Raw genomic sequence first — 25,000 nt, 5'->3', positions numbered from 1 at the left:
AAAAGAGTGATGTCTTTGACGAAATTTACTTGCTTGGCTCCTTCTTCTGTTACTCATTATCGAAAGTAAACATACTGAAGGATATATATATATATATATATATATATATATATATATATATATATATATATATATATATATATATATATATGTATATATATATATATATATTGAAAAGGATCGCAATTTTGCACGTGATCAAGTATATTCTTATGAGTCCACGGGGAAAATAAACACGATAAATTCCCAAGTGCACTTTCGTGTAAAACTCACATTATCAGGGGAGACACAACAGAGAAATATAACAGTCAGTTGATATACAACGAAGAGACGTAGCTAGGAATCCATATGGTAAACATGTGATTGTCCAAGACAGACAACAAGCGTATCATAAACTTATTATGTGGACAAGAAGGTGAATTGTTTACTCATTTTATCAACATTAAAGTTATCCAATTTGTATAGACCATCACAAATATTAAGATTATAATTCTTTGTGTATTCAGTAATAGAAGATTCAATGATATTTCTCGTGGTACTTGAGTTAGAGTTAATAACTGAGATGGCATTATTAACTCTAATTCCAGTACCACGAGAAATATCATTGAATCTTCTATTATTAAATACACAAAGAATTATAAACCTTGAGGAAGCAACATGGCGGTCAAAAATAAGCTGCAGGAATGAAGTTTATGAATGGAATATCAGTGAGACGATCCAAATGACGAATGAATGAGAGCGTAGTCAACATACAATATAAAAGGACATATTATGAATGGCAACCAGGCAAGTAACGGCCCAACTGAATGGAAGGATTTAAAAGTTCGCGTTATATGACGAATTTTCATAGATTATCCAAATTTCCATTCCAGTTATGAAACTTAATGGTTGGGTTCAGTTCTAGAGACAAAGTTTAAAGGATTGTGTTTCAAAGATGAACCACAAAGGATATCGTTAAATTAACTGACATTAAAATTTGTCAATTAAGTGAATCATTTTATACAATAACTGTAATTTGACAGAGTTAAAAGTTCGCAATTTCATTACAATTATAATTTAAAAGCTTGATATTTAATGATGGTTTGCACAAGCTTAACGTACATTTAAGTTTTGTGTTTATATGACGTATCTTAAAGGACTCTGGTAAAATAATGCAGCTGGAAGGTTTACGTTCAAATGATGGTGTTTAAATGTTTATTGATGAATGGTAGATTTAAATGGATAGATTTTAAGTTCGCGTTTTCATGAGCGACTTTAAACCTTGTGGTTGAATGTCACAGTTTAAATGTTGGTATGTACAATGTTGACCAGATGGCGGTAGTGTGTAGACAGCCATACCAGGTCGTATTTATCATCATTAAAGTCACCTTCCTTACTTACTTATGGCGGCGATGAAATTCACTGGTTCTTGATTGTGCACCAATTAACCTATCAGATAATGGTACAATGTTTGCCTGGTGTTGCATATATCACGTCTGTTGTTGAAACACAAGAATGCCAGGTGACTTTGGGAGTGGATGATAATGTAAAGATCAATATAAATGTGGGAAATCTTGAACCGCCATCACCAGACACAACACATGTTTGGATCTGGCGGGGGGAGGGACTTGCCTGTGACGTCAAGATGCCCCGCCTCCAGCCTGGCGCCGCTCTGTGTGTGTGTGTGTGTGTGTGTGTGTGTAGCCCCTGGGTTCATGTTGGCCACAGCCACCCACCGGCCGGTGGTCAGGTCAGTGGGCGGTGTGTGTGTGTGTGTGTGTGTGTAGCCCCTGGGTTCATGTTGGCCACAGCCACCCACCGGCCGGTGGTCAGGTCAGTGGGCGGTGTGTGTGTGTGTCTGTGTGTGTGTGTAGCCCCTGGGTTCATGTTGGCCACAGCCACCCACCGGCCAGCCGGGCGGTAGTTTATAACTAAGACTGGTAGTTTCACATGCCACTTGGAGTGTCCCTCACTACAGAACTTGAGCAGCTCTTATCCTGAGGTGGAGCAGTTGATCCTCTCCACCAGGCTGGTACACTTGGTCTGCACCAGGTGGCTCCCTCCTGGTCATCCTGAGTGGTTGGTTGCTGTGTTGGATTTAATGACCAGTGACTTGTGAAGGTCATTAGACCAGCCATCATTTGATCATCTGATAAAACATGAAGCAACGCCAAATATTACATGATCCACCTAAACTATTGAGAATGATGGAGTCTGATATTGTTACGTTACGTCATCCAATCTTGCCACTCACATGTTACGGTAATCACGACTACATACATAGTGTTGTTACGACTGATATTACTGTATGTACTGTAGTAACGTACTGTGTTTATGTGGATAACATGTGGACGTCAGAGGAGGCAAGAGCATCATCATGTACAAATTCTCTATTCTATGTTGTATCCTCAATTTTGTCTGTGGTGATCGACACACTTTATCCCCCAAGATATTATCTTGCTCTTTCTTTCCATCATTCTTTAGTATTAAAGATTTTGTTCTCTCAAGCAAGATAGAATTTATCAATAATTTTTAATGTCATCTTGGGTCCAGGTAATGTTAGGTAGCGGTCATACAAGTTGTCCATGACCTTCATCATGTGGGTTGGGAAGGGGTCAGGAGGTGTGGCGTTGTACTCGGTGTACCACTTGCCAAGTTGGTCAGTGTGTATACCATGGAAGTTGCAGGGGAATCATCAGTCTGTATGTTAACAATTAGGTTGAGCAAATAACACTTGGCCTCAGTGAAGGTAGAATGTTTTCCCACCAGACTGCATCCATTAATACGACTTAGATCAGAAGATCTAGCCTTAGGTAATTAGTTAGATCGAGATTATCAAAGCCTTTCATCATCTTTGTACTTCGTGACCATCTCTTTGTTAAGTTGTTACGTTGACGTATGATGAATCTAATATGGAGAACAAATTTAGGAGGAAACCTGGCAAAGCTACATATGAGTGATTTTACCGTTTGCAAGTAAACTACGATTTTGTAAAAACGAATAGCATCTATGTTGTGTATAGAAAACGTAACTCCTTAGCTGCATTCTCTATGAATGTCATCAAAAGTTAAACATAGACAAGGGAAGGAATGAGGCTTGACGATACGAAACATCACTCAATCGTGTCCTGCCTGCCCAGACCCTCCCTCGCCACACCACTGGCCATAACTTCATCAACACATTGCTTACTCCGTCAAGGTCATCCACACATTTTGCCTGGCTTGAACAACCGCTTGGCATTCATGAACCGTTGAATGTTTACACTTTCTGATTATCTGCAGTAGCTGATGCAGTTGCAAGATAGACTGTTAAACCATTTTCTTACAATACTCGCTAGTAAGGAGACAATTTTCACAAAACACAGAGGTAACACTGCCTAAGAAACGGGCTTAAGAACAATTGTACGAACATAGGGTCACATTGGTACATCCACAAGGCACCAGTGGTCTGGGTGGCCTGAAATAGATTTGGAACGAAGAAGGATGATGGGTGTAGGGAGTAAACCTACCACAGATCATCATTAATCATGAAGAGTTGACAATGGTTACCTCCAGCCATAATCTACAAATCAATAGACAAATGTTAATGCAAACAAAGCAAGAATTAAACAAGCAGGAACACAATCCAATATACCATTTTACGATAATTATGTCAAGTTGTCGCATCTGTTCATTACCTGACGTCGTCTTACGTTTCACCTTTAGTAACGTCTTCGAATTTCGTTGTAGTGAAACTAAGGCGACCCGAGACTCAATGTTAGTGATACACAAGAGGAAGAAATATAACTCCGAAGGTATAAAACAGTTGTGGACACATCAAACGCTTGACAAATATTCCTTAGTGGATGACAGAAAACACAAAGAGATCGTCCTTGTAAACTTATGATAAGGTTTGCTTGAAAAGTCTCCCTTCGTCATAGTCGTCTGCTCTGTGATCTGTATAAACTGTAATAAGGTAACCATATATGTATTTCTTAAAATGTTTGAGTGTCCAAACAACTGCAAGGCCTTCTAACTCAGTTATTGAGTATTTCGATTCCGTCTTTGAACATGAACGGCTCGCATAGGCTATGGGAAAAAGTCTACCCTTATTCAACTCGTGCATAAGTACAGCTCCAAGACCCTGTTTACAAGCATCTGTGTGCAAAATGAAGGGTTTCTCAAAGTTGGGGAATCGAAGGATAGGTGCTTCTATCAAGTGTCGCTTGAGTAAGTTAAACGCACTGTCTTGTGCTGTAGACCACTGGAATGTAACTCCCTGTTTCAGAAGTGAAGTGAGTGGGTTTGCGATCTTCGCGAAATTAGAGATAGATCTTCAATAATATCCTGCTAAACCAAGGAAGGATTTGACTTTATCTGTTTTGGAAGGGACTGGCCATTCTACAATTGTTTTGACTTTATGTGCATTAGGTTGAATACCGTTTTCATCAACAGTGTGACCTAAGTAATTAATTCTTGTTTGTAGAAAGGAACATTTGGATAACTTGACTTTTAGGTTTGCATCCTTAAGTCGTAGAAATACTCTCTCAAGACTTTTGAAATGAGAAGCAATATCTGGAGACATGACAATTATATCATCAAGATAAACCAATACATCTTGGCCCAACATGTGACGACAAATGTTAGTCATTAACCTTGAGAAGGTGATCACAGGTGAGGAATGAAGACCGAAGGCCATGATGCATATGAACTGCCAATGACCATCTGGCGTACTGAACACAGTCAGGGGGCGGCTTTCCTCTGACAAGGGAATCTGCCAAAATCCGCTCAATAAATCCAAAGTTGAAAATACCTTATTGTTACCGAGGCTATGAAGAAGCTCTGATACCACTGGTAATGGGAAACCATCTTTCAAAGTGGCCTTGTTGTTGAGTTTTCTAAAATCTATGACTGGTCTAAAAGTTCCGTCCTTTTTCGGAACGATCAGAAGTGGTAAATTCCATGGTGATCGTGATTCCTCTATAACATTATCTTTCAACACGTCCTGAACAACTTTGTTTGCTATGTCTCTGTGTGCGTGTGTCAATCGATAGGCTGGGACGTCAATGGGACGTGTGTTTTTCTCTAAGTTAATAATGTGAACATCCAAATGAGTTCTACCGAGTGGTTCTCCTGATAAGGCAATAGTAGACCTATACTGGTTAAGTAAGTCTGTTAACTGGTCAACATGTTTGGTTAATCCTACCTTGGATATCATGTCAGGGGTGATGGTGGGGAGCTGACTCAAGCCGTGCACTGCTGAGTCAGGTGTAGGAGGAGTAGGTGGTGGTGGGTTAATGGAATGTGAGACTAGACGGATGGTAAACTCATGCAACTCCTCGTCTTGAATTCCTGACTTCAAAACGGAGAATTCCACAAGCTTGGCCCCTCTACGGAGACGGACAGGAGTGGGGTCCCGTATTGGCAATGTATATGGTGACCTCTCCATCTGCGGTCTCATGAATAGAGGCGTCCATCGTGGATAGTCGTGTGACAGTTAGTGATGAAGGTTCAGCAACTACTCTTAGTGCCAGATCACCCTGACTATGTCTGAGTCCATGATCATTCATCCATGTTCGAGAAAGTGAGAGAGGAACCTTCGTTAATGTGTCACTATGCAGAGTCATGTTGGTTTTCAGTTTACCAGGGCAATGATCACGTGGACAAGTAGAAAGGATGCGTATTGTCTACCGTGAAGCAGGACGTGGGAGCAGATGTATTAATGACTCTGACTGAGTGAGAACTCTTCTCTGACAATGGCAAGAACGTATTATCAACACAAACCACATGATAAATAGGACAGATCTTATGTTATGCCACACATAGAGTGGCGTCCTAGTAACAAGTTAGCAGGAAAAGTTACACGACGAACAATGTAAGGCGTGACGGTCATGACCAAGTCGCCTATGTGAATGTTCATTTCAATAGTGCCCCTTACGTCGAAATTTTCATTTGAGATACTTTGAAGGGATGGGTAAAAGTCCGAGCATTGAGCAAGTTGAGTGCGCCCCATTAATGGTTGAATAAAATCATAATGAATGACATCTGCTTCAGCGCCACTGTCTAGAAAGATTGTGATTGGCTTATCCTGGAAAGAACCCACTAAATCGAAACTTGTAATGTGAGAAAATGGCGAAGAACGAAAATGTCTTAAGAGTTCCTTATGTGATGGAGTCGTGTCATGAGAGAGAGATTGTCATTGTTGATAATGACATGATGAACCTGTGTTAGATGACGTCTGTCTAGCTAATGCTCGACATTCCGCTGAAGTGTGTCTAGCGTTGCTATGATATGAACACCTGCTTGGTGGTGTTGGGCGCGAGCGGGTGAAGGTCAGCCTGATGTCTGACTGGAGGAAATCATGACTAGGTCGGCAGAATTGTGACGACCGAGGCTGTGATGACATGGGTTGTTGACTGCGTTTGTTCTGGTCGAGGCTCACGTGAGAATGAGTCCCATGTGTAAGGACACACATTCGCTTTATGTCCTGGTTGGCCACACCGGAAGCACGTCACTTTATGTGAGTGTTTGTCATCACTGAATCGCTGTATTTGACCGTGAGAAGAATGATTGTGTTGACCACTAGAATGTTACGTCACACTTTGGGAAGCCGACACTCTCCCCAGTGTCTTGGTGTTGGAATATCCACCTTTCTTTTGAGTGTAATTCAACACTTTTGTTACTGACCCACAATGATGGGTCGATGTCTTCATTAAGTAACCGTCGTCTTACGTCTGGAGGTCAGGTCCTTGAGAATGAAGGTTATGTGTAATAATCACATGAGTGTTTGCACATGAGTTTCAGGATTCATCATGGCTGATATCCAGGGTGAGGATTCATAAGCCTGCCTAACTAATCTCATTCTTCCATGTAATCAGGGACTGACGTATCATCCAAGTATGTTGTGTTAAGAGCACGTTAAAGGACGTGAATGATTCTTCACAACCTGATGTAAACAACGTTTTGAATTCCTCCCAAGATGTACAGTTTCCAATGTCATCTGAGTCATAGACAACCCTAGCTTAATTGTTAGTCTTGTTGAAATCAATGAGATTTTTAGCAGAAGTTATAAGCGCTTTGTCTCCTGCATCACCATTATGTTCAACAATGTCCTCTGCATTTCTAATCCACCGATTAAAATTTGACAGTTTACCATCAAATAACTCGTGTGGTTCCCTAGCTTGTTTTAGTGTAAAAACAGTTTTTTGTGAAGGAATTCATTGTCCCGAGTTTTTGTGATGTGGAGGGGGAGGTGGGTGTGGGTGTGGTAACGTGTGAGAAGGTTTCTGTGGGTCATCTGTGTCACCAGAATCTGTCAAAACAACTTTGTGTGACGTCACCATTTTAGAAGGCTGGTTTCGTTTATAATAAGGGATTCTAGGTCAATTCCTAAGTACATATGAACTTTTACGATTACCGCGTGGAATTTCATCGGACTTGTAATACAATCTAACATAAAGTGTGTAAGTAATAGCCCCCCAAAAATATTTAAAATATAATTAACACTATTGACTTAATACAAAATACATAACATGAATATCATTTGAAAATATTGTAATGAAATAAAGGCAATAAAAGGCTGGCATAACTGTATAACATATGAATACAAGACTCTGTATATGAGAGGTGCACATAATAGTATAACATATCAGTAATGGACTCTATATATGAAAGTAATCATCACTAAAAAGAATAGTACCAACGTATGAAAACATAAGAAAGAATATATGCAAGAATAACTGAAAACTTAGACTAATTTGCTAAACTACAAAGATGAATAATCATATTACCCAAAATATATAAATGTCTATATTTATAGACTAGGAACTAGTAACACACAAAAAGAGCATACCTCAAAGAGTGAACCATTTTGACACAGTTCTTATCTGAATGGGAGATTCGCTTACGAAGACGTCTTGGGTGTAGCGAGGTGGAGATGTGTGCAGAGTAGCGGCTCGCTGAGTGTAGCGAGATGAAGATGTGTGCAGAGTAGCGACTCGCTGGGTGTAGCGAGCTGGTGTGTGCAGAGTAGCGGCTGCCTGGGTGTAGCGAGGTGAAGATGTGTGCAGAGTAGCGACTCGCTAGCAGGAAAGTTGAGTGAGTGACAAGGGCTGGACCACGCGATGCTGACGTCTGGGATGTCGCCACGGCTGATGATGACGCGTCTCTGGAGCGGTTGACAAGATGACCTCCACGTTGGTGTTGGCAGGATGGCTGACCTTGCTTGACACGTCTGGATGTGATGACAACACTGCACGGCGGTGGCGCTGTTTTGATGCCCTTGCAAGCGGGAGAGTGTCAGCAATGCAATAAAGGCGTATCTTCAATGCATTGAGGTACGGGTGATGGAAGCACGTAGCCGGCCATGGGGTTCCGCCCTTAACGTCCACAGGAGGGAGCACCAGGACTGTGTCAGGTAGGCTTGTATGACTGCTGGCAACACCAGACGTAGAAATATGAAGTAGATGTGACGGTCGTGTGTGGTCACGTGGGTTCTTACGTCACTGCCACCATTTGTAAGGTTGAGTTGAGAGGAAGGAAATCAGGTCTTCTTCGTCTGTGGTACTCAATGAAGATCAGGCGGCCTTTGTAGATTTATTACAACAAAACGTGTACGTCCATCTGTAGTACTCTGGGCTATAGTCTTATGACACACTACGACACATTCTAGTGAACAGTGTGACGATGCTGGCCAGTGTGTCCCCTCAGGTCACACTGACAGGGGTTATATGGGAGTCCGTCAACACCCATTCAACAACGTGTTCAAATAACAGATCAGCTCTTACGTGTTCAAACATCCTGATTAACAGTAGCCCGTGGGAACAGTGAGCCCGTGGCAGCATGCATCTAACTCTATGTAACTCACAGTAAAATGATAATGACAAATACCTAATGAAAAATTAATGATAGTGTGCGTGAGTCTGACAGCTGTGTCTGGTGATGTAGCCGAAGAGGTGAAGTCTGAAGTTGTGGCTGATGATGTAGCCGAAGAGGTGAAGTCTGAAGTTGTGACTGATGGAGTAGCCGAAGAGGTGAAGTCTGAAGTTGTGACTGATGGAGTAGCCGAAGAGGTGAAGTCTGAAGTTGTGGCTGATGATGTAGCCGAAGAGGTGAAGTCTGAAGTTGTGACTGATGGAGTAGCCGAAGAGGTGAAGTCTGAAGTTGTGGCTGATAATGTAGCCGAAGAGGTGAAGTCTGAAGCTGTGACTGATGATGTGGCCGAAGAGGTGAAGTCTGAAGTTGTGTCTGGTGATGTAGCCGAAGAGGTGAAGTCTGAAGTTGTGGCTGATGATGTAGCCGAAGAGGTGAAGTCTGAAGTTGTGACTGATGGAGTAGCCGAAGAGGTGAAATCTGAAGTTGTGGCTGATGATGTAGACGAAGGAGTGAAGTCTGAAGTTGTGACTGATGATGTGGCCCAAAAGGTGAAGTTTGAAGCTGTAGTATCTGGTGATGACTTGGTGGAGGATACCGAGTGGTTCTGGCGTCTTGACTGATAGTCCAATGAAGGCTGTGGAGTCTGGTGACCCAACTGTCACCGGGAATGTGTGGGGCTGTGCCATGTTATTACTGCATATTTCTATTTAACGAGATATCAAGATCAATTGTAAATAACTATTTCATTCAGTTATCCAAATTATCCCTGGCTATATCCCACCATGGACAGTCATCTATGGCTATATCCCACCATGAACAGTCATCCATGGCTATATCCACCATGGACAGTCAGTCATCCATGGCAAAATGCCTTTGTCAGTGGCGAGGGAGGATGACATGGTCAGGGTGTAGTGTCGGGGCCCCAGTGGGGGATGGGGGCCCCACAAGAGGTCAAGATAGTTATAATGATAATTATGATATTGATATTAATGATAATAATATCAATAATGATAATGAAAAGACTAATGATATCAATAACATATTGATATATATGTATATATGGTGAATGATGATGATAATAGTATTAATGATAATAATAATATCAATAATATCAGGAATGATGGTAATAAAAATGATAACAATTGATAATAATGATAATAGATAATGATTATGATATCAGTGATATTTATAATAATAGTAATGGCGAGGTAGCGCCCGGAAAACTGACAAAAAAGGCCGCCACATTCGTTCGCACTCAGTCTCTTAGCTGTCATGTGTAATGCACCGAAACCACAGCTCCCTATCCACATCCATGCCCCACAGACCTTTCCATGGTCTACTGCAGGCATTTCACATACCCTGGTTCAGTCCATTGACAGCAGGACGCCCTTGCTGATGGTGTATTTGTACTGGAAAGCAACATTACAAGAACTGTTTGTTAAGAACATGTCTCAGATGAGCTAAGTTGGGAGAATAGGACAACACTAAACCTTTCGATTTATCCTTATTTGTCACATATTTGTTACCAGAAGCATAAAATGTCTTCCTACCTTTCCAGTAAGCTTTATTGTGAGGGAGGAAGAATTGTGTTTTCATGCCTTTAACTTTTACACATTCATAACCCATTGACTCTCGAGAGCAATTAAGGTTGCGCCACAATCAGAAGCAGGGTAGGTGATGGAGTGAGGGCTTCTTCGACGAGACTGTACTCTCCCACTTGTCGACTGATGATATCATACAGCTGCACCGAAGGGTTAGTCCGGTAACACCCGCATTGTTCTTCCATCAAATATATATATATATATATATATATATATATATATATATATATATATATCCCATTCTATCCCTATCGATATCATCGCTTTTCCCTCTCTCTCTCTCTCTCTCTCTCTCTCTCTCTCTCTCTCTCTCTCTCTCTCTCTCTCTCTCTCTCTCTCTCTCTCTCTCTCTCTCTCTCTCTCTCTCTCTCTCTCTATCGATATCAATCGCTTTCCCTCTCCTCTCTATCTCTCTCGCTTTCTTTCTTCTCCCTCACTCTCTGTTTCTATCGATACCATCGCTCCCCCCCTCTCTCTCTCGTTTTCTTTCTTCTCTCTAACTCTCTATCGCTATTGATATCATTCATTCTCTCTCTCTCTCTCTCTCTCTCTCTCTCTCTCTCTCTCTCTCTCTCTCTCTCTCTCTCTCTCTCTCTCTCTCTCTCTCTCTCTCTCTCTCCTCACTTTCTTTCTTCTCTCTCCCTTTCTATCTCTATCTCAATCGATATCAATTGTTTTACCTCCTCTCTCTCTCTCTCTCTCTCTCTCTCTCTCTCTCTCTCTCTCTCTCTCTCTCTCTCTCTCTCTCTCTCTCTCTCTCTCTCTCTCTCTCACGCCCTCTGTCTGACTGTCTGTCTGTCTGTTTGTCTTTCGGTTGTAGTGAAGATAAGCATGTAGGGAGGTTGACCTCAGGTCAAACCCTACAACAGGGTTGTAGTTCCGCTCAGCATTTGTTGAGGGTTGAAGGTGACGTATGGTTCAAGGTGTAGTGAAGATGCGTTGAAGGGTGTCTCCTTCTACAGTGATGACCATGGCTGGCTGTACTAGTGTTGCAGGGGGAAGGATCATATTGCTGCATATTACTCGCGAAATATGGCGGGTTTATAAATCTATCTTCACACTAACGCCCTCTCTAAGTGTGTCTGTGGTTTACATACCTTCCAACCGGCTGTGACATGGCTGGCAAGTCTGCAGTATTTAAAGTTCAGCGCTTGAGAAATAGAAATAATGAATATCATTCGTAGGGAAGTAAAGGGAAGATGTCCATCATCCGCCCGCCACCCGTCCCTTGTAGACGTGTCGCCATCATGACGGACCGACAGACAACTCCAGCCACCACCCTGGCCAACACCACCACCACCACCACGATCCTGGGAGCAAATGTTCTTCGTTTCCATCGCTTTCCTGTTTAATCATTCCTTGCCATTTCTTCCTTATATCATTCCGACACATGCAGGTCATCGCGAAGTCACAAGCAGATAGCAGACTGGAGAGGCGATATCGGGGAAAACGTTAAATTTCTATACTTTTTACTTCATGTTTCCATTGAAAGGTACTTCAATTTCTCCAGAACTTGGAAACAAGGACCTTTCGCCTAAGAAAATGATAAATGTCTCAATCTATAATTCTGTCTATTTATTCATCTATATGATCACTGCACCCTTTATGTTCATCATCTGTTCACTACACCCCTTATGTTCATCATCTGCTAAGCCTACATCATGTTCATCACTTAATATTCACCACACTATAACGTTAATCATACGCTCTTTACCCACTTATGTTCAATACATGTTCACTACACCCTTTCGTTCATCATATGTTCACCACACATTTACGTGACATGACATGTTCATTACTACCTAATGTTCATTATTTGTTTACTGCACCCTTTTCTTCACCATAAGTTAAGCCCATCCTCACCTTTATCATTGAATGTCCACTGCGCTTATGTTCATCTCAAATTCATGACATGTTCACAACACCTTTGTGTTCCTTATGTCCTTAGGTTTCTATCTTAGCCAGAGTATGTTAACTGTTTCTATCTTAACTACATAACACCACTATATATGTTAACTGTTTCTATCTTTACTAAATACCAACATATTTTTGGCTCAACACGTATATGAAATTGATGGGTCTAGTCAAATCTCATCAAAGGACAAAAACATATACCCCTCCTATGGACCGAGTTACTCGAATCGTCGAAACCCGAAGAAGAGCGAGCCACTGGGAGCGTCAACAGGCTATTGCGTGGCGTGGCCGGCACACCGTTCGTCGGGAACGCCGTCGCACTCGTCAGGAGCATGTGGTGGACGAGCGGCAGGCGAGAGTGAACCGCCTTGTTGCTGCCCGCAATGCTGCCGCTCTGCGGGAGAGACTTGCAGCTCGCGGGATACAAATACTAGTCACCTGTGGGGACGTTGTAGACTCCCCCAACACCGTGCAACAACCCACCCCACCAGCAACTGCAGTCGAGGCCCAACTCATCCACCCACCAACTGCATCCCCCCCTCCACTCGTGGCCCAACCCACACCCCCACCAACTGCATCCCCCCCTTTACTCGTGGCCCAACCAACACCCCCACCAACTGCATCCCCCCTTCCAGTCGCGGCCCAACCCACACCCCCACCAACTGCATCCCCCCCTTTACTCGTGGCCCAACCAACACCCCCACCAACTGCATCCCCCCTTCCAGTCGTGGCCCAACCCACACCCCTACCAACTGCATCCCCCCCTTTACTCGTGGCCCAACCAACACCCCCACCAACTGCATCCCCCCCTCCACTCGTGGCCCAACCCACACCCCTACCAACTGCATCCCCCCCTTTACTCGTGGCCCAACCAACACCCCCACCAACTGCATCCCCCCCTTTACTCGTGGCCCAACCAACACCCCCACCAACTGCATCCCCCCTTCCAGTCGTGGCCCAACCCACACCCCTACCAACTGCATCCCCCCCTTTACTCGTGGCCCAACCAACACCCCCACCAACTGCATCCCCCCCTCCACTCGTGGCCCAACCCACACCCCTACCAACTGCATCCCCCCCTTTACTCGTGGCCCAACCAACACCCCCACCAACTGCATCCCCCCTTCCAGTCGTGGCCCAACCCACAAACCCATCCATTGCATCCCTCCCTCCACTCGTGGCACAACCCACACATCCATCAACTGAATCCCTCCCTCCAGTCGCGGCCCAACCCACCAGCCCACCAACTGCCTACCCTTCCCTAGTCGTGGCCGATCTCAGCTTGGAGGCAGACCTTCAGGACTACATCCTCAGCGAGGACCAGTTAAGGTGGATTCGAATCGTTTCCGATATTGGCGAGGGCGGCAATGGATCAGTTCAGCTCGTTCGCTTCAATTATGAATATGGGGTCCTTAAAACCATGAAGAAAAACGACGAGAGGTACGCTCTCCTTCGCGAAGCTGACATTCAGATCTACCTGTCCGGCGCTGGAGGGGCCCCATTGGTCAAGGGTCTGGCTTTCCATCCAGCAAGACTCCTGATGTCCTACACTGGTCAAAACTACGTCAGCTACTTAGAAAACTGCAGCGGCCAGGAGGTTATTGAGTCTCTCATCTCCATTGGGAAGAGACTTCAAGAAATTCATGATAAGGGGGTCATTCATCTTGACTTCAAGATGAATAATGTTACCGTAACCCAGACCCGCCACCATGGCCCAGTCTTCCATATCATCGACTACGGTCTGAGCAGTTACGCTGGTGACGTGCCTCCTATAACAGGTGACCCAGCGCAATGTCCCTGGATAGCCCCCGAAATCATTGAGGGAGAGCCAGTTGCTCCCGCTAACGACGTCTACTCCTTCGGGTAACTCATTGCCCAATTGGCTGAGGATCAGAAGGACGACGGAGTCCGACACCGCCTGTGCCAGCTTGTCCATCTCGCCACTGATATTGACCAATTCCAGCGCCCCAGTCTGCTTTCTTTGATCCGACACTTGAAGGTCATCGCAAAGTCCCAAACAGATAGCAGAGTGGAGAGGCGACATCGGGAAAAACGTTGAATTTCTATACTCTTTACTTCATTGACCAGTACCCACGCCCCCGCCTGGTTCGAGACTTGAAGGTCATCGCGGAGTCCCAAGCAGATAGTAAACAGTACTGATTGGAGACGGCGTCGGGGAAAACGTTAAATTTCTATACTTTTTACTTCATGTTTACATTGAAATGTACTTTAATTTCTCCAGAACTTGGAAACAAGGACTTTTCGCTTAAGAAAATAATAAACCTCTCAATCTATAATTAGGTTCGGTAAAATGCCATCTGCTGGCTATGTGCGCCTGTTGGGAAATGACCGGTGTAGACCCCGTTGCTCACCAAAGTGAGACGAAGGGTATTCGAGTACATAGTATTCGAATAACGTTATTTCCTATTTTGCCAGGCCCATAGCCTAGTGGTAGCATTCCCTCCCTTACACAAGGGCGCCGGGTTCGATCCTGGCTGTTGGAGATTTATATGTATGTATGTATGTATGTATGTATGTATGTATGTAAGATGTAGATAAGTAAAGGAGTAAGTATATATACTCATATAATGAACACTAATGAAAAAATTATCCGCGTGTTACTTAGAAATATCATTTATGAATTAAACTAAAGTATTTTTCAGAGAAAATCTATATTGATATAAAAAAACAACAAACAATCAAATTTGATAAACTAGAGCTCATTAAATGACAAATAAAGAATATGATATGTGAATTTCAACAATTTTATTAACATCACAAAACGAAATACATAACCCAAATAATATAAATCATCAAAAGTTATAAAAAAGAAGCCCTCTCATGACGTAAGCACTTATATTATCGGCGGAATCCGGTAACACCTCTTGAATAGCATATGCAAGACGGAGTAGAGTGGCTAGGGTCAGAAGCATATTCTCCACTTCAACTGACTAATGATATGTTAAGGATAAAGGCAACACAAACCACATACATCGATTGTGAGGATGGAATCAGGAATGAAACATCTATAACTAGAAAGGTTAAAGATACAAAGATGATGAAATACCTTTACCCGGGATCAGTAGCACCTGTGGTAATGGACACACCTTTGTAATGCTTGATCACTTACAACTGATCAACTTTAATACGAAAGTCTTAGGTATTGTCCCTCAGGAAAACTTTTTATAAATATTTATAAAACACATATATATGTTAGATATACACTACCTCTGGAATATATCTTTACCTGGGACTTGTAACACTTGTGTGGATAGACACAACTTTGTAATGCATGATCCATTACACGAAATGAACTTCACTAACGAAGAGTTATACAACGCGTCTTTGGAGAACATTAATCAAATACCTATACAGAATTTTCATGTTAGATAAAAGACATTTCTTGATAGTAAACATAAGAAATGATGATGAAAGAAAAGGGAGGTAGAGGTAAATATTTTGTTAAAAGATGAAATACTCCTGCATTAAACTAGCTCCTTGTGTTACATTTTCACTTAGGTACCCACATGATAATGAATTCTGTTCTTTTGTAGTCATAATCTTTTTATGTTTCTAACACGTTTTTATTCTTTCTTATATAAACTTAAGGATTCTGGCTTAAAGATCTTGGTTCTTAACAAACATTATAATGCAACACAATATACATTTATCATAAACAAATCATTTATCACAATAACCATTATGTTTGTAACAGATTCTTTAAGTCCTCAGTCACGTTTGTTAATATATAAGAGATTTTTGAGTCCACTGACAAGTGGCTCCGTGGTGTAGTGGTTAGCACATCTGCCTCATAAACAGTTGGTTCGGGTTCGATTCCCGGCGGGGCCTTTCTTTTCAGTATTTTTTGTGATCGTAAATACTCGTAGGTAGTCTCTCTCTCTCTCTCTCTCTCTCTCTCTCTCTCTCTCTCTCTCTCTCTCTCTCTCTCTCTCTCTCTCTCTCTCTCTCTCTCTCAGCCAAGAGGCAAGTTGATATGTGCTGGGTGGGTGGGTGAGTGTGTGGTGTGCAGAGTGGCTCGCCGTCATATGGCAAGAACTTCATCGCTCTCACTCAGTCACGCAATCTACATTCATAGTGGCTGGCTGGGGAGAGAGAGAGAGAGAGAGAGAGAGAGAGAGAGAGAGAGAGAGAGAGAGAGAGAGAGAGGGGGGGGGAATTCTCTCATATAGGTTCATCTAACGAGATTTTGCCAAAAGGCAGGGCAAGCGCGTAACGCTCTCCGCAGAGAAATATATTGTCAGGAAGAAAAAGATCAAAGTGGTGGGAGTAAGGTGTTGTGATGTGTTATGTCTGGGAAGGAGAGGTTGTATGTTTGTGGAGTGAGAGCCAGCAGACAACGTCTGGGTGAGACAGGAAGGTAAGAAAGCTGCCTGAGTCAGAGGAGTGGTAATTAACAGCCACTAAAATGCCACGTGGTGCCTGGAAACTGTAGTGACGTAAGTGACATGGGGGTCTGCATGGGTCTGGTGGTGGGGGGGGGGGGGGGGGGGTTTGTCGTCAGAGACCAAATATAAATGTTGATGTTGCATGACATTAAGATGAGGCTGTTGTGTGGTGTGGCGGGAAAGGTAGTATGATATTGGAAGCTGGTAATGTGGTATCGTACTCAGGCATGAAGCTCTGAAAGATCTGTGTGGCTGAACACGACGGCGCGACCTTCAGGTATTATGTTGGCCTGACCTTTGACCTGACCATTAAGGTTATACTTGCATGTATGTACGTAACCGTAAGTATGTTTTCCTTTGTCATTATGTGTTTACAGTATACATTTGACCGGCTGGTGATCTCAATGGCGTCTGTGCTGAGGCCTGGCGTAAACATTTGGACCTACAAGCATAAAAGAAAGTTCTGGAGGCAAATGTAGAGAAGGAAATTCTTGTGACTATTTCATGTTTGCTTCCATCATGCAGACCACAGTGTTGTTGGGTCAGGCTGGAGGTTTGGAGTGGCAAAGGAGAGACTGGACTTGATGACTTGTGTAAGGGAATGAGAGACTGATGTGTTACCATGATTGAGATATTAGTATGTAATTACTTATCTTTCTCTTCCCTTGAAGAAATGTTTCTCCTTTGTAAGGCGCCAGTGTTTAGAATTTAGATTTTTGACTTGCCAGCCAGTTTGCATCTATATAGACTTCATATTTAAGTTCAAGATGGTGATCAGTACACCTGCACCCTGAGCCACCGACTCTCGCTCCACTTACAAGAAGGTGGAATCAAACATCATCATGAACAAAAGCATGGAACGAGACTAACGAGGGAGATTATAATGAATAACATCAAAATCATTACTAGTTGTAGTGATCGCAGGAGACTACAGAGATTAGAAGCCATTCACATAAGAGAGGAAGCCCCTGTCATCAACATCCAGACAAACATGACCACAGCCTTATAGCTCTTTGATGGCTCGCCAATAGGACGTAGAGCTGATAATGCCTTGTCAAATTCCCGATTGCTCAGATGTGATTAATTATTGTGTTGTTACAAACATTCCATTATACAAAGGAATGTAAAGGTATCCATACAGCAGTGGACCACTGGGTCACTTCGAGGCTGATGGTGATAGTGGAAGATATCAGGAACTCACACATTAGTGTAGTGGAAGATATCAGGAACTCACACATTAGTGTAGTGGAAGATATCAGGAACTCACACATTAGTGTAGTGGAAGATATCAGGAACTCACACATTAGTGTAGTGGAAGATATCAGGAACTCACACATTAGTGTAGTGGAAGATATCAGGAACTCACACATTAGTGTAGTGGAAGACATACAGATAATCTAAAGATAAACCTGTATGTTGTCAGTGTGACTAATGATGAGTCGCAAATAATGTTAGTCTTGAACTTGAAGGGAAATGTTTATCAAGTTTATTGTGAAACGTATTTATAATGCTGCTTCCAACCACTCTAACTGGTACATTATTCCATGTTAACAATCATATTGAAGATAAAATACTTCACCTCATCTGAGGTCAAACGTTTGCCCACCATCATTACTACGAGTGACATCAGACGTGACGTCATTAGTAGATAGATATCTATACCTCATAGTGATTTTTGTTGGTTATACAGACAGTTAGTTTCGCTCTATTTCCTATGAACGTAACTTTAAAGTAAAGTACTCACGGTAAAAAAGTATCTTCCCGGATGTATCCAATGAATTCAGAAATGATCAATACGACTCGTGTTGTCTGGGTAGGGTTGGTGAGTGTGAATGTGGACATGTTTCCTCATAATTATGGCAACTCATCTTTACAGTTAATTACATCGAAATATGAAATTGATATACAATTCAATATTACAATTTGTCCCAGCATTGGCACGGGGTCTTATCATATGATCATGATGAAATTGGTTCACAGGTAGACCTGCCAAGTCTCCTCAAATATGGAATGTTTCTAATTGTTGTATTCACCAGGTCTCCATATGACTGGTCTGTACCATGACAGGTCGCTAGGTCTATGCTTGGTACGGGCCCTCACCTCAACCCGGCTCTTTATCTGATCTTGACTAACAGGTAGTTTGTTGTTAGGGAGGCTGGCTGCCTGGCTGGCACAGGGCTTTACAATATGACGGATCTCTTTGTACCAGGTAAACATACATGTGTATTATTGGAGTGATCAGAATATCTCCTTTATGACCAAACAATTTAATGGTAGTATTTCGTATAGGGTCAATGTAATGTTGGTATATTTGAAAACATATGAACAGTCATAAAGCCTGAATCCATAGTATATGTCAAACATTAAAGTTATATACATGTTGACTTTTATCATTACCAGTACAACATTGGTGAACTAATGGTCTTCAACCGGCGGTATGCACAACCTCAACAATCAGGAGTTGTTCATTATTTCTGTTATAAAGACTCAGGTACGTCATCCAAGGTAATGATTAGTATCTTCTTTAGAAGGATAACTTAAATTTGGAATAAAATGATGATAAATTAAGAACCATATGTATATATGTAAACGTGTAGATATATGTATCTACTTGGGTCAGACGAATGTGTTATATACTTAAGAATGTGACTGACAACCTAAAGAATAAGGTACAAACATTATGGTTGATACGATAAGTAATTTATAATAAATATGTAGTGTGTTGCATTTAAATGGTTTTTAAGAACGAAGGCCTTTTAGCTAGTAAAGATGATAAGAAATTGAAAAAAGTTGTTAAAAGCATCATAATTATAAGCCCCAGAATATATTATTCTCTGGATATCTAAAATAAAATCCATCACAAAATAACTAGGTTAAGACAGGATTCTTTCAGCATTTAAGAAAATATGTATTTTCCCTCTCCTTATCTCCTATCATTATTTCTTATGTTTACTTCCAACAAATGTTTTGTATATCATATGAAAATTCGTTATAGGTATTAGGTGAATATTGTCCAGCGACGCGTTGTATAACTCTCTGTTGTCAAAGTTCACCGGTGGAGTAGATCATATATTACAAAGCTGTGTCTCTCCACACAGATGTTACACGTCCCAGGTTAAGATATTTCCTTGATATGGCGTTTATCTAACATAGATATGTCTTCTATAAAGATTTGTAAACACGTTCTCCTGCGGGTCGATACATAACGCTTTCGTATTAATCATTTGTAACTGACCAAGCATCACAAAGTTGTGTCACTTCCCACACTATGTTTCATTAATCATTCAAACTATATTTGTTTCATCGTTGATTTGATCCTTACAATAGATATTTATGTTTGTAATTTTCTGTATCATATCATTAGTCAGTTGAAGTGCACAATACGCTTGTCAACCTGGCCAGTCTACTGTTTTGGTCATGAGATGTTATTCACAAGGTGTAACAGGACTCCATCCGTCAGCTGTGTCACCACCAGTGACAAGTCATCCTTAGCAAGGCTATGTCATCCTCAAAGGAAGGAGAGAAATAGTACAGTCACGTCGGAAATGTTCTTGTTCAAAGATGTGTACTTTCCCCTGCTCCTGTGTGGAGTGCAGCAGCCACGAAGGTGTAGGAGCGCCATCAAAGGTGTGCTGGTGATGTGTGTTAATAATAATACTACTGTTCACACCATCAACAACAACCATTTCTCAGGTTTGTCTGTCCTACTTGTCGCAGTACGTAACTCTGTCATTGCATATGTCTTCCTTGAACGTACACCTTCCTATATTTCACTGTCCCAACCATTTAGACAATAATACGTTGAAAGGATTGTTAGCTGACTTTAAAGTGGAACATATAAAGGATTTATTACTTACTCACCTTCCATAGGTCGCTGTCTGTTTGAATGCACCATTCGTCGTACGAACAGGGTGAGAGCGTGTCCGGTCTCAGAATTATCTTGAACCCCTGGGAAAAAAGTTCAAGATGATTCGATTGATGGTTATAACATGACCTTAACCGCAGGTATGACCCTTGCAATCAACAGGGGTGAAAACCTTACTTATATGGGCCAAATATTTAGTGAGCGTGTGTATGACCTTACAAATATCTTCAACACGTGAAGGTGTTCAAGTATTTTTGATTGGGGATCATGACTAACTTGTTGACTTTATTAACCCTGGCAGTCGATGAGCCACAAGCCCAAATAACCAACCAACCTGGCGATTATTTTAGATGTCTTGCTTGAGTGACAATGTAGCACCTGGGTTGAGCCCAAGGACTTGTTACCCTCCTCCTTTCCGTCTGTTTTCTATCTCTTCCTCACAACACTCCCGAGAACCCTCCAGCAAACTCCACCACACTCCCCTTCCTGCCAAACCCTTCCCTCTACGTCGTCAGTAATCAAGACAGACATTCATAGTTTTATATGCAGCTACCTGCTGGACCTGGACGATCATTTTATGTTAACTTATGGTTCACATTCTGGCTTCATGACCACAAGCTGATAGCCCTTAAATCCAACCACATATATACATCCTGTTATACAACTGATGTTACTGTCTGACGTATGTATGGTGCGGCTTGATGACCTTACCTGCTGATGGTCATTAAGTTAAACATGTTATCATGCTGCAAATATCGTGATTCTTATGTTTTGCCGTAAGGTACAGATTCTGGTGTAGATATCTTTAATAACCTTTACCGGTTACTATCCAGTATAGTGAACGATAGACAGACTTACGTGTTACAGACTCCGTATGATAAACACCTGACGAATCTCGAAACAACAAATTACTTGTTGGGTAAGATCAGAGAACGAGTCGTCCAGTGGTAGGACATAAACCTACAACATGTAACAACAACAACAACAACAACAACAACAACAACAACAAACAACTGTTATGTGAAGATCTAGTTATTCAAAGTGAGATGATCACAAGGAAGTTAGGGATATAGAAGAGTAGGAGTGAGGTATAAGGTGGAGGCCCAGCCACCGTGGCTGGTGCTATATAGAGCAGTGAGGGATAACACCATATCTTAACCCCTGGTGATGTGTGAGCTTATAAACACTGGTGGTATTTATGGCGGCCACCAACCAGGAAGTAATGTTCACCAGGTATTGCTCTGCTCTACACTGATCCAACAACTACAAGGATAATGTTGTTATAACCTTCTTGATCATGCTGGTTATAGAAGTATTATAGATACATGTTGGTGACACAAGGATAATGTTGTTATAACCTTCTTGATCATGCTGGTTATAGAAGTATTATAGATACATGTTGGTCACACAAGGATAATGTTGTTATAACCTTCTTGATCATGCTGGTTATAGAAGTATTATAGATACATGTTGGTGACACAAGGATAATGTTGTTATAACCTTCTTGATCATGCTGGTTATAGAAGCACTATAGATCCAAGTTGGTGACACATCATAATGATGGTCTCGTCTGGTGTCCACATAAACACAGTACTTTACTACAGAACATACAGTAATATCAGTCGTAACAACACTATGTATGTAGTCGTGATTACCGTAACATGTGAGTGGCAAGATTGGATGACGTAACGTAACAATATCAGACTTCATCATTCTCAATAGCTTAGGTGGATCATGTAATATTTGGCGTTCCTTCATGTTTTATCAGATGATCAAATGATGGCTGGCCTAATGACCTTCACAAGTCACTGGTCATTAAATCCCACACTGCAACCAACCACTCAGGATGACCAGGAGGGAGCCACCTGGTGCAGACCAAGTGTACCAGCCTGGTGGAGAGGATCAACTGCTCCACCTCAGGATAAGAGCTGCTCAAGTTCTGTAGTGAGGGACACTCCAAGTGGCATGTGAAACTACCAGTCTTAGTTATAAACTACCGCCCGGCTGGCCGGTGGGTGGCTGTGGCCAACATGAACCCAGGGGCTACACACACACACACACACACACTGACCTGACCACCGGCCGGTGGGTGGCTGTGGCTAACATGAACCCAGGGACTACACACACACACACACACACACACACACACACACACCGCCCACTGACCTGACTACCACCACTTTGACCTGACCACGTGTGGCATGTAGCTCATCCTTGGACAACATTAATCAAATACCTAGACTGAATTTCTATGTTAGAGAAAAGACATTTCTTGATAGTAAACATAAGAAATGATGACGAAAGATAAGGGACGCTATTACAGGTAAATATTTTGTTAAAATATGAAATACTCTTCCTCAAACTAGCTCCCTGTACTGTATTTTCTTTTACATACCCAGAGGAAAATATATTCCGTGGTTAATCACAATAAATGTTCATGTTTAACAGGTTTTCTATTTCTGATCGTATTTCACTGATTCAGGTTTAAGAACCTTGGTTCTGAACAACCATTATAATGCAACACAATACATATTTATCATAAATAAATCATTTATCACAATAACCATTATGTTTGTACCAGATTCTTTACGTCCTCAATCACGTTTGTTAATATATAAGGAATTTTTCCGCCACATTTCAATACATAACATATATCTACACGTGTGGAAATATATGTATATGTTTTTATAAATTTTTCTTTGGCTTTTATAATCAAGGTGTAAGATATCCGTCTGAAGAAAATACTAGATAATATTATAGGTTATGTGTGTGTGTGTGTGTGTGTGTGTGTGTGTGTGTGAGCACACATAGCAAAGGTTAAGGGACGGGACAACACGAGTGTGTAACTCTCTCCCGTGCTACATAAATACTAATCACACACACACACACACACACACACACACACACACACACACAGAGCGGCGCCAGGCTGGAGGCGGGGCATCGTGACGTCACAGGCAAGTCCCTCCCCCCGCCAGATCCAAACATGTGTTGTGTCTGGTGATGGCGGTTCAAGATTTCCCACATTTATATTGATCTTTACATTATCATCCACTCCCAAAGTCACCTGGCATTCTTGTGTTTCAACAACAGACGTGATATATGCAACACCAGGCAAACATTGTACCATTATCTGATAGGTTAATTGGTGCACAATCAAGAACCAGTGAATTTCATCGCCGCCATAAGTAAGTAAGGAAGGTGACTTTAATGATGATAAATACGACCTGGTATGGCTGTGTCTACACACTACCGCCATCTGGTCAACATTGTACATACCAACATTTAAACTGTGACATTCAACCACAAGGTTTAAAGTCGCTCATGAAAACGCGAACTTAAAATCCATCCATTCAACTCCGTCATTTATTCAGGAACATTTTAGCGTCAGTATTTGAGCGTTATCATTTCAGCTGCGTTATTTGATCAGAGACTTTTAAACTACATTATATAAAGACAAACCTTGAAAGTATGTCATTTAAACGAAAATTTGTGCAAAGCGTCATTGAAACTCAAACTTTTGATCCCGTCAATAACTTTAAAATTCTCTCAAACAACTGCGAACTTTTAAACTCCGTCAAATTGCAGCTGTTTTAGGAAATGTCTCATTTAATTGAAAAAATTATAGTCACTTAATTCAAGGATATCCTTTGAAGTCAGTCTTTATATAATGAACCATCAAACTCCGTCTCTGGAAATACACATAAGCTTTAGTTCAGTTACTGGAAAGGAAGTTTGTACATTCTATTGAAGTCCATCACTTAACGCGAACTTTTAAATGCTTCCATTTAGCTGGGCCATTCATTCCCTGGCTACCATTCATAATATGGCCTTTTAAACTCTGTGTCTACGATGTTCTGTTCACCGTTGTCCACAGTATGGAGATAGCACCAGGAACATAAGATAATGCTTCATACCCTCACATACATTCCTTACCTGTCATATGTAATGCAACGAAAACACAGCCCACACTCCACAACCAGGTCCTACAACCCTGTCCGTGGTTTACCCCATTTGATTCATATGTCCTGCTTCAGTTCACTGATAGCAGGTCGTCCCCTGTAAATCACATCGCCCCAGTTCACTTTATCCTATACACGCCTCTCACGTGACCTTGAGCATATTCAGGCCCTGATCACTCAAACTCTTGTTCACTTCCTCCATCCATCTCCAATATGGTCGCCCTAATCTTGTCCTCTACACTTCTGACACATGTATCCTCCTTTACCTCCTCACTCACTCTCTCCAAATGTTCTAAACCATTTCAGTACACCTTCTTCAGCTCTGTCAATCATGCTTATTTATCATCACACATCTCTCATCCCTATCATTACTTACTGGATCAACCCGCGTCACACCACATGTGTCCTCAAGACATTTCAT

General features: G+C 41.9%; 1 protein-coding gene across 2 annotated transcripts in view; it reads left to right on the top strand.

Moving 5' to 3' along the window:
- LOC139751783 (uncharacterized) overlaps window positions 1-25,000 on the top strand; it is a 242,605-nt gene that overhangs the window by 37,083 nt on the left and 180,522 nt on the right. The gene's annotated exons all lie outside the window — the stretch shown is intronic.

This window comes from Panulirus ornatus, chromosome 12 (genome assembly GCF_036320965.1).
Source record: "Panulirus ornatus isolate Po-2019 chromosome 12, ASM3632096v1, whole genome shotgun sequence".
NCBI classification, from domain to species: Eukaryota; Metazoa; Arthropoda; class Malacostraca; order Decapoda; family Palinuridae; genus Panulirus; species Panulirus ornatus.
This window is presented reverse-complemented; position numbering and strand designations above follow the sequence as displayed.